Source organism: Oncorhynchus tshawytscha, linkage group LG12 (assembly GCF_018296145.1).
Source record: "Oncorhynchus tshawytscha isolate Ot180627B linkage group LG12, Otsh_v2.0, whole genome shotgun sequence".
NCBI lineage: Eukaryota > Metazoa > Chordata > Actinopteri > Salmoniformes > Salmonidae > Oncorhynchus > Oncorhynchus tshawytscha.
The window spans coordinates 74,146,075-74,158,746 of NC_056440.1; the positions used below are offsets into that span (position 1 = coordinate 74,146,075).

General features: G+C 38.5%; 1 pseudogene; it reads left to right on the forward strand.

Moving 5' to 3' along the window:
- The first annotated feature begins 1,092 nt into the window (after positions 1–1,092).
- The window catches only part of LOC121847872, a 92,155-nt pseudogene continuing 80,575 nt past the window's right edge, over positions 1,093–12,672 (forward strand).

A 12,672-nucleotide genomic window follows, 5' to 3' on the forward strand; every position in this document is an offset into this window, starting at 1 on the left:
GAGAGGCATCAGTTAATTCTCCACTCTTGTATCTCGCGAGAACAATGTAGTCTGATCTCTCGCGTCTCTTTCACTTTAAACAGTGAACTCAGGGAAATAGCCCTATCTAATAATTTCATTATGAATTCAAAGGCCCCTTTTAAAGTGCAAAAGACCAGGGATTTGATGAATGGATGTACTGTAGGATATAAAATACATGGTGTAAGCATTCCATCCATAGACATATATTTATTCCATGACATAAACATTTTATATTTAATTGGAAAAAATACAAGCTGATGTAAAATTATATAATGAGAGCCCTATACTCCAAAATTCCGAGACAATGAAAGGAACCTACCTACATTTTATTAATTTGATATAGGAAATAGAACAAATTCAATACAGAAACTTTGTGGATACATTTTATTTTATGTGTAACTAAAAAGCAGGTAACAGTCTAGAGTGGCTCACTGCGCTGCTCTCCTGTCCCGTCATGAAGCAGTAAAATTGTACTTCTAATGTTCCTCCAGTAGGTGTCCTTGTTGTTCTCGAGTAGATGGATGAACTGATTCACATGGTGTCAGGTGTCATGACGGGTTGTCTCTGTGCATTCTCCTCTGTCCCAGGAAAAACATGCAATTTACTGCTTACTCCTGCTAATTACAATTACAATATAGGCCTAATAAAAGTGTACAGATTTAAAAAAATAATAATTAGCAGTAATTGTCAGGAAATAATACATCAACCAAAAAAGCTCACCATAAACGCAGGCAAATATCCAAGCCCCAAAATTACCTTAGAATTACCTATTGCATTCTAACAAATAACCAACTGTTTCAAAATAAATAAAACACTTTTCGAAATACTCTAATTCTTTAAAATCTCTAGCGAGACTTGATATGACAGTGGGAATATGTTATGTGGGACGAATGGATGTCCAGTTTTACGCGTGACGTCAGAGAGTGTGTGGGACACTGCAGCGCCTCTTCCTGGCCGTCCCACAGTCCGAACTGAAGTTTATCAGACAGCCAGGCACAGGCCATCACCTCCCTCCTTCCTCCTCTTCTTCTCCTTCTTACTTCTTCTGCATCTTATCGCAATCCTGTCATCATTCCTGTATGGTGGATATTATTTTCAACTCTTCTTTCTTGGGTGATATGGGGGATCATTCCAAAAGCAAGTGCCATTTTTTTTTTGCATGTATTTTTATCTGCTTTTCCAGTGTTGTAGATTAATTCTATAAATCGTAGCCTCTGAAATTAAACATATTCTATTATCGCATTCAAAGCATCGTATTTCATACATTTATTTGCATAAAACAAATATAATATATTCGTATTGGTATTGTTTTATTAACCATAATGTGATTTCTTCTTCTTGCTTATAGTTAATTCTTTATTTTACATTTATTTTAAAACGATTGATTATGCATACTTTCAGAACAGGTTTTAGTCATTGGAATGTAATACAGTGAGAAACTGGGAATATTTCGCTCTGTATAAGACCATTTAAGACGAAGAAGTGACATGTAGGCCAGTGGCTCTCAAAAAGTGTGATTTAAGGTGTCATTAACTGTGTACATGGGAAAGAATGGTTACAATGTCTGTGCTCTCTGCAGAGAAGTCCGGATTCGCGATGTGTGTAGGCTGTGGAAGTCAGATACATGACCAGTACATTCTGAGAGTTTCCCCGGACCTGGAGTGGCATGCAGCCTGTCTGAAGTGTGCAGAGTGCAACCAGTACCTGGATGAGACATGCACTTGCTTCGTACGGGACGGAAAAACCTATTGCAAAAGAGATTATGTAAGGTAGGGATTGAAATTCTTTGGAAATAATCTGTTAGTGATTGAATGTAATTTTAACGTTGGTGTGAATGAGGAGGTAGCCTACAAACTAATATATTGTATATCCATATACATGCAAGACTTGTACCTAAATCACAGAGGCTTATTAGGCCTAAAAATACAAATATCCTTGTTTTGGAAGGTTTATAAAAAAAGTGTGCTCAGTCTGTGTAATTCAATGCTAAATGTATCTGTAGTTCATCGCTTTTCCACAATTAAAATAGTTCGTTCAAGTTAGCTTTTATACTTTGATCCTGGCTAAACAATGCACAGTAATATTTATCTTAGCCTTGTTTCTGACGTTCGAAGTAGACCTAGTAATGTAAAACTTGGAATAAAAAAAAAAAACTGCAGTAACAACAAATCAAATGGCTGTTAGAAGTTGTTGTTTAATTCAATACATTTTTTTGTTTCATTTACTCCTTGCAGGTTATTTGGAATAAAATGTGCAAAATGTAACCTGGGATTCAGCAGCAGTGATTTGGTGATGCGAGCCCGGGACAACGTGTACCACATCGAGTGTTTCAGATGTTCCGTGTGTAGCAGGCAGCTCTTTGCCGGGGGATGAGTTCTCTCTCCGACGAGGAGCTGCTGTGTCGGGCGGACCACAGTTTATTAATGGAGCGGAGCCCTGCCGGAAGCCCAATCAGCCCCGGACATATCCACTCCAACAGATCACTACACTTAGCAGGTCAGTTTTGCACATCCAAAACAACACCACCACTGACTTCTGTAATAATAATAAGAAGAAGAACAACAACAACAACAATAATAATAATATGGAGGCAATCATCTTAATCAGAATTATGATATTCATTGTTAGATTAATTATCATAATAATAGCCTGATAATAATAGTTCTCAATATATTTCCTATAATTATCGATAGGCCTCAATTTATGATCATAACGATCGGTAGACTCCAGAAAAAAATCAGATGCAAGCTTTGAGTCATTAAAATGTCAATAACTAGGGGCTATATTAGGCAATAGGCAACCAATATCAGACTGACCTTTAAACTTTTCCATGGAAAATCACTGAGATATGATTTCATTTTTATACCAAGCTTTAAAATGGATAGATTTTGAACATAAGTGACGTTGGATTTTTTAAAGGATTTGATATTTGATATTTGATATTTACATGACTATTTAATAGTGTTGACCCATAATACAATACAGTAGGCTATAATAACTTCAAAGATTATGCTAATCCCTACTCCTTGACGTTAGGCCTATCAGGATCATCTGGGTAACAATAAATACGACTTTACAGATAATCTCTTAATGTGAAAATTAAATAATTTTAGTAGATAGAAATTAACGAGTAGGCCTACACACAGTTGCTGTTGTAATAGTTAATTGACTATTCCTTTTAAATTTAACAAAACTTAATGCATGACATAAACAAGGAGTGTGTCAAAGTGGCGGATGGGGAATCTGTAGCCTATTGAACTATAATACAATAAAGCTTACATGCTTTTAGAATGACATTGTCATTGGAGCCTAGACATAATTGTTGCTCAATATGGGCGATGTATTTTTAGGGGAATACCAAGATCAAATGGAGTATGTGTGAATGGAGAGACTGTTATCGTTAAATATATATATTTACGATAACAATCTCTCCATCCACACGTACTCTCTCTCTATATATATATATTATAACGCATGGCAAGAGTTGAATAAGTTACATTTTAGATTAATAAGAGTAATTAACGGTCTATATAACATATAGCAATAAACATACTCCAGGAAAAAAACGCATTTGCATAGACTATAATAATAATTAACAATAACAATAACAATAATAACAATATAATTCAAACTTTAGTTAATTTCCTTTTTTATTAAATATAATTCCGCCTCTCTTCAGCAGAGCCGGTGACAGTACGGGCACCACACCGAAACCACGTCCACAAGCAGTCAGAGAAGACAACACGAGTGCGAACCGTTTTGAACGAGAAGCAGCTCCACACGTTACGGACCTGCTACAACGCCAATCCGCGGCCAGATGCGCTAATGAAGGAACAACTGGTGGAAATGACCGGCCTCAGCCCAAGGGTTATTCGGAGTTTGGTTCCAGAATAAAAGATGCAAAGACAAAAAGAGATCTATTCTCATGAAGCAACTTCAGCAGCAGCAACACAGTGATAAGACTGTAAGCATCTTCGTAAGTTAATCTCGGAAACATTTTTTATACTTCTATTAGCCTATTACTTTTCTTTATGTTTGGTTCATCGTTGAATCCTTACATTTTTGCGATAGTTGAGGTATGTCAGCACAGGCTGGTCTCATAGACTAAACATAACATAGTAAACGAAAATCCGGGATATAAGAATTGCAATTAGTAACATATCATACGAATTGTAATTCGTAACATTTTATACGAAATGGATGATAGACATCCACAAATTAATACCATACCAAACGTGCATATCATACTAATATAAGTCTCCAAGATTATCGTTTACTATGTTACGTCTACCCTTGAGTCCAGGTTGGTCAGCAAAAAGTACTTGTGGCCAAATGGTCACCTCTTAAATGCAAATAATTCGTTTTTCTGGAATGATTTGACCAGTGCCACACTTGAATAACCCTTGGTCCGAGGCCGGTCATTTCCACTAGCTGTTCTTTCATTATTGTTTTTCTGTATTCAACCTGCCAATAAATAATTAATCAAGAATTCAATTGTGCATGACCTGTATTGAAAGAAGACTACAGAACAAAATGCTGACATTCTGATCTGGGAATTTGATGGTTTTCTTCCTCTACCAAAGTGTAGATTTAATTTGGATTTCCTATTCTAATCTCGTATTAGAGTCTACAGGGGCTCACAGGTACGCCTCTGGTTGCCAGAAGCCCTATCAGGCACGACAACACGGTGCAGGGTAACTCGGTGGAGGTGCAGACCTACCAGCCTCCCTGGAAGGCCCTCAGCGAGTTCGCCCTGCAGAGTGATTCTGACCAGCCGGCCTTTCAACAACTGGTAAGAGAGAAGATGCTACACATGTGGGTACGCGTAATTACGCACGAACACACATTCAAACTCTCTCCCACACTCTCACAAACGCACGCACGCGCGTAAACACACACATATTCATTTAGATGACAACACTTTCTTAGTTTTTTCTTCACTTTAATGTCATCAATTTAAATGTTATAAGTAATAACGTTAAATGGCAAATTTCAACGTCAGAAGTGGCAACATTTGTAGCCTAAACAGAGCCAGGGACAGATTTATTTTGACATCACTGTCTTTGCACATTACAGGTGTATCTTTCTCGGAATCGGGTTCATTGGGAAACCTCCGGCAGCGACGTGACTTCTCTGTCATCGCACTTACCTGACACCCCGAACAGCATGGTACCCAGTCCCGTGGAGACGTGAGGACCGGGCCACCAGCCTCGGTTCCAGGCCTAGCATGTTCCCCCCCCTGGTCCCCGGTCCCCGTCCCCTGCATGTGACCAGCTCATCACAGCGTCCTAAAGACAGAGGAGTCCTTTTCGGACATGGAGGGAAAATGACATTCTAAATGTTGAACAAATTACCTAACGGTACTATAAAGCAACGCGAACGAAAGCCCTTCTTTAAGACAGTTCAGCAGTTTTTGAGGATATCAGTGACAAAACAAAAACCGAACTTCGTTGCATGAACCGAAGAAGATAGAAGATTCTCGTGATGGATTTACAAAACAGCCTCCCTCCATATTACATTGAGCCATTTGATGTCGAACCAGATGGACATTCTGCAATTCATTGTGAACATATCGTCTCTGGTTTCTATGTGATTTTTGATACATTTATTTCGTTATCAAGTCCATAGACTCGTGTGTTTGTCTTAAAAAGGAGCATGATTTCCGAAGATTATATAAAATAGATTCTTGTTATTAAATATTTGATCTTAATAGGAAAGGGCAGGTTGTTTGAGCCTCTCTAACAAAAGTAAGTTATTGTTATTTATTGTCAGGACAAAGATTCATAAAGGAATTAATAACTGATCAAAAATAAAACTGTTAAATCTTTATAATGTCTAAGGTAATGTCTTGCATAAACTCTGTAGAATTTCCTCTTTGTTCCCTCATAAACTTCCTCTTTTACGCACCTGTTCCCTCACTAGGCTTCCCCCTCACTAGGCTTACACCCCATTCCCTCACTAGGCTTATACCCCCATTCCCTCACACTTACCCCTGTTCCCTCACTAGGCTTACACACCCGTTCCCTCACTAGGGCTTACACCCCGTTCCCTCACTAGGCTTACACCCCCCGTTCCCTCACTAGGCTTACACCCCTGTTCCCTCACTAGGCTTACACCCCTGTTCCCTCACCTTACACCCTCCTCAGCCTGTGGCATGCAGTTCATCAAGTTGACCAGTGGTTATTTGAGCTATAAACATCAAAACCTTCAACCAAAGGTATACCTTAAAACGAGTATGCTTCCGCAAACCTTATAGGCCCCCAGTTCCTCGAGCTTCTAAACTACATAGGTGTAGGCCTATATGCATCAAATCAAACACCAATATATTTCTGAATTTATCAAAATAATAATTGTGCTTAACAAGGTGAATAAGTTTACAGTCGGTTTTAGTTCCCTATTTATCCCCTGCATTAGGCTTTAAACCACTGCAAAAAGAGACCTATTAAAATTGCGATACAAAGGATGGATGAAAACGTCAATGATCGAATACAAGGGTCCATTGATGAAAGCATGCATATAAATGTTGAATGTTATGACTATTATCAGGCTAATCTGATAGGCCTATTGATTTGGGGGAAATCCTTATAATCATGTTAATATGTTATTTTTTACGGAGGCTATTAATCATTTTAACTTTAAAACATTGGAGCTTAAAACTTGCATGTGGAATGAACAATAATATTATTATATATTTTAAAGTAAATAAGACACCCTCAATTTTGAGGTCTGCGCAGTCATCTACCAATGCTTAACATAACCGTTTTTCTGAGGCTGGGATTGGAATTAAGGTGGATTGGTTGGTTATTTACTTTTAGGGCGAATTTTGTTGTGATCAATCCAGTTTCACTGGTTAAATCACACGTCTAGACAGCCAACAAGGATCGGCGGCTTCTTATCTGCGCCTGGCATCTGCAACGATACATTAATGAAGCCACAACAAACCCACTGCTCTCTTCGGAAAGAGCTAGATTAGGGGAGAGAGACTAGCTCGTAAACCCACCCTAATCTGGCCACAGTTTATTTTCATTCCACTCAGTCAATTGCGTTATTACGCACGTCTCAGTAATGACATCTCAGACCAAGTACCTGTGTGTTTTTAAACCACAGGGCTACGTAAAGACTAGGCTACCTGGACACAATTAGTTAGCACTCATCAAATAATTTGAGGTAATAGAACAATTAACAAAAATACAGTAGACTAAGACGAAATGTATAGACTATTATTAATTATCCCATTTGTAGTTGGTTATAAATTCCGTTTAAAAGTGGTCTAACTTATTATTTTAATGTCTGACCATACTTTCACAGGATCAAAATAGACTCATGAATGGAACTATATCTTGTAGATATAATTTAATTTGTATTAAACACCATTATCCTAATTCAACTCAACTATTGGCTAGGCCTACGATTTATTGATTGATTGATTTCATTATAGTGTCATGCATCTTCATGATTCCCAGTCCACATGGGCTTATACACTGTAATAATATTATCATACTTATATATGGACACACTTACCTACCTACCTACCACCTACCCACCTACCTACCACCCACCCACCCACCTACCCACCTACCCACCCACCTACTCCAAGTACCCCACCATCTACCCTATCTATTCATCTATCTATCTATCTATCTATCTATCTATCTATCTATCTATCTATCTATCTATCTATCTATCTATCTATCTATCTATCTATCTATCTATCTATCTATCTATCTATCTATCTATCTATCTATCTATCTATCTATCTATCTATCTATCTATCTATCTATCTATCTATATCTATCTATCTATATCTATCTATCTATCTATCTATCTATCTATCTATCTACATACTACATACATACATACATACATACATACATACATACATATGCATACATACATAAAAATTTGCAATCCTAATGAAATTAAAACTATACCTACATACATACATACATACATACATAAACATTTGCATTCCTAATAAAATTAAAACAACTGAAAACAAAAAAACAAAAATAAAAACCTGTATCTAAATCGGAAGTTTAAATGACAATGGGTAGATAATAGATGTGTAATTGAGCTGTTTTAGAGACGTTGCAGGAAACAATGCTGCCTGTTAGAGATAACCGGAGATAACCAGAAGTTACTGACAGAGGAATAACAATATTGGTGCATCTAGCCTGGAGAGGAAAGTTTCAAGAGACAAATGTCCTAGATACACATTTATTATACTGTAGATTCATAACATTTACAAAGTTGTAATTCTTCACTTTAAGGTAAAACACTTTTCAACCCTATAAACTCAAAATGCCTGGAATGTTTGATTTGGATTGTGAATTAAGAGTAGGCAAAATAGTGTGGGAAAAGGATAGGTCTATGGTAATTTTGTTGGAATTGGTAGGCTATTTCAAACACAATCGATAAATCTAAGCGAGATCATAGGTCAAATAAACATGTCAACTTTATCAAACCTTAGTCAATCTGACCTATTTCATTGCAGGAATTATCAGAGTAGGCCGTTGCAAAAATACTGCAAAAATAGTGCATGATATCCTGTCGAATTGGTTGAATTTCAGATGGATTTTAACTATACTTCTCATATCTCATTGATATTTTTACCACATTAAAAATATAAAACACTTAATAATATTGAATCATTTTTTTAGACTTTTTTTTTAAATACCACACGACAGCCATCACATAATCCTATAACATCAACCTGAATTCGCTTTAATTGATGCTTTGCACAGGCAGCCTGAGAAGACCATTGCATATTTACATTTATTTTATTACGTTTCCAGTTGCGCTTGCTGATAACCGCGCCAGTTAAGGCCTGTATGATTTAATCACTAATTGCAAAATAAAAAATAAAATATAAAATCATGACTTACAAATTCCCATGAAAACGACTGGCCAGTGTAAACAGAACATTCAAGAAAAGGCATGCACGCAAAAGTTCATGCCAAAAGTTTGGAACGTTCTAAAAACTTAAGATAGTGCAACATCTATGTAGTGTCTGTTGTTGATCTTTTATCAGCTATTCAATGGGCGTGTCTTCCATTGCGTTAAACCAGAACCACAACAAACACTATTAACACTCGCTCCTGGGAGCTTGATTGCTGCGCACACACACACACACACACACACACACACACACACACACACACACACACACACACACACACACACACACACTGAGAAAGGGAATAAATTACATGTATTAATTGCGAACTAGAAAGACACTCCAGAATTTCAACTTTACAACAATATATGGTCTAACCGAATGACAACCCGTTTTCTGAGCTAGTCCTGTCAACCAATAAATTGATCCCATTCAGAAAAATGAACAGTTATGTTTTAGAGGAGTAAAGAATTACTCGAATGATTTCAATCAATTTATTCAGTCATATAGCCTACCTTTGCATTTGCATCTGTGATTGCGTCTTTAGTTCAGCGGACACTTGCACAATATATAGAATTCACATTTTATTGACTCCTCTTATTAATGTGTTTGAGAAAATAAGGACTGCTTGCCTGCCAACTGTCTCGGTCTAAAAACAACAGAGGGCATTTAGTTGCTACCTGGTCACTCAGTGCAACTGGACTCTTCTGAAGGGCATTGTACCACATCATGAATGATTGAATACACCAAACAATTTACATAAGTCAAGGTGTGATGCAACACTCTAATTGGTTGGACTTGTGAAATCGAATAGCAGATCCTGTTTGGATAAATTCCAGCGTGTTGTCCCAGTCCATCGGCGGCCGTGCGAAGTGAATGGAGCAGTAATGTATAGCGCGAGAAGTTACAGTGGCCCAGACCTGACTTCCCAATGTTCCATACCAAATGATGTGTGGTTATATCATTCTTCCGCTAATTAGTGTAATACCAAGAGCCAAATACAAACTAATAATGCATATTTTGGGCTGTAATAAAACCATAATAACTTTTGTATAAAAATAATGACAGATACATTTAACGTTGAATGTTTAATTGAATAGTAGCCTATACACATTTGCAGTTAAAAGATGAATGCCAAGGCATGAGCGTGGAAGAGAGGCCGCCATACTGACCTGGAAGGAAAAGCTGCAAGTCCAACATCTCAAGGGAATCACTCTGACAGCTTGATTTAATATAGAGACTATGGGGCGTTTTAAAAGAGACAAATAAGAGGGCTGGGAGAGAGAGTATCATGCAACATTGTATACTGAGGAATAACAATGAAAACTAACGGTTAACGTCAGGTTAAATGATGAGCAATGGCAGTTACCACTGATTTTATCCATGCAGAGAATGAGAACGACTTATTGACCCTAATCGACTACGAAAAGGCTGGGAGGAGTTTAAGCAAATAATGTGTCCCCTTTACAGAGGAATTTTCACTATCACTAGCTACATCACATACAGTAGATAATATTATTGTTCCTGCTTACAATGGGTTTGTCAAAATACTGTACTTATTTTTGAAGGATCCTCCTTCCTTTTGTCCACAGCTAAATGTTATTTTGACTCCATCTGTCAACAAATAAATTATGAGCAGCACTGAGTATTTGCACTTTTTCCTCCCCCATGCACTTCCTGTCAGGTCTCTTAAATAGGACATTTAAGGACCAATTCATCTTAGATGGGTAATGGCCAATTTAACTTCTAGTGACAAGAATTTAATCATCTTAGGTTACACAGATAATGAAAGAGCACTGTGTGTGTGGTGTGTCAACATCCCAATGTAATACTGGATACTTGTGTTCTATTGATCTGAGGAATGGATGCTGCTTTTATGGGAAAGTGACACCATGAAGTAATTATTCAGATATTGTCAACCTTAAAAGCATGGAGGAGAAGGAGGAGGAGGAGAAGAAGGAGGAGGAGGAGGAGAAGAAGGAGGAGAAGGCCTGGGCCATACAGGGATAATTGTCAATGGCATAATAACACAGTAAGTATTCCGTAGCTCTTGTTTTAATATTTAGTTGGTGTGGTATGAGAAAACATAAAACCCACTAATCAACACATTCTCTTCTCACCAGCAGTTATATAGGCTATATCATTAGACATATTTATATATTCTGAACTCTATATTCAATTGACAGTATGTATTGCTCCAGGAATGGCAGATATCCTACTGTAGATGACCTCGTGTGTGTGTGTGTGTTTATATCCTACTATAGATGTCCTGGTTTGTGTGGGGGATTGTTACAGAAAGCACAGATAAGAGAACTGAACAGGGTTGAACTCCTATATCAGCCAAGAATCAGGTCACCAGAGCACAGGGGAGGCAACAGAGATATTGTGTGTCTGTCTGTCTGTCTGTCTGTCTGTCTGTCTGTCTGTCTGTCTGTCTGTCTGTCTGTCTGTCTGTCTGTCTGTCTGTCTGTCTGTCTGTCTGTCTGTCTGTCTGTCTGTCTGTCTGTCTGTCTGTCTGTCTGTCCTGTCTGTCTCTGTCTGTCTATCTATCTGTCTGTCTGTTCGTCTATCCTGTCTGTCTGTCTGTCTGTCTGTCTGTCTGTCTGTCTGTCTGTCTGTCTGTCTGTCTATCACGTGTATTAATTTATATGTGTGTGTGTGTGTTTATGTGCATGTATGTGCATCCGTGCATATGTGTGTAAGCTCACCGGCCTGTGGCCAGACTGCATGGGATCACCTGGAACACACACAGAGTACAGTCAGTCACTCTGGTCCCCACTGCCGACAGTGTCAGAGCGTCGAATCACCCAGCCCCACCCACCATAAATCTAGCGCAAAAACAAAACACACAAACGCCCATTAAGAGGAGAAATAAAGGTCAAAGCCACCCACTCAACAATTATTCCTATTAAACACAGTGAAGGGTTAGCTATACTACATCCCTTTCCACTGAACCAAACTGTTATTAGGCAGTTAGTTGTGAGATACATCATATATTTACCTGTCATTGATGTGAGACAATGAGGCATTGAGGAAGAGTCACTTAGTGAAGGGAAAAAAACAACTGCATCAAAGATAAGCATCAAAGAAAATGATAGGTTAGACGCTCTGGTACGCCTGTTCATGTCAGGGTTAGGGTCAATTTCATGTCAGTTCAGGAGAGGTTTTAAATGGTATCAAATGAATCCAACTCTGACTCATATCTCAAACTACTGACTGAAATAGTATTGCTGAATTAATCACCTTGTATTTGTGGGATGGCCTGCCTCCATTGTTACAGTAATAGCCCAGTCCAGGACATGACAGCTGGGCAGAGCAGAGTCTGCAGGGTCTGGCTCTACCAACCACGGTGACCCAGCTCCCACGGTGTTACTGCCACTTTAAGAAATGAAGCAATACCATTAATGGAACCAACCCTGGGTGGGGTTGAGCAGCTGACATGTTGCTCCAATCCACCAGGACCCTGCCGACCATCCCCTCCATCCGTCCATCACACCATTATGACTGGGCCCAGTAATATTAAAATCAATCACTCCCCAGATTGTTTGATTAAGGAGGGAGGAGAGGATGAGAGGAGGAGAGGTGAGAGGAGGGAGAAGAGGAGAGGAGGAGAGGAGGGAGAAGAGGAGAGGAGGAAAGGATCAACACACAAGGCAGAAGAAGCCAAGGGGTCTGGTGACTCTTCTGGGTTTGCATCCCAATGGCATCCTACACCCTATATAGTGCACTACTTCTGAATAGAGCCCCATAGACCC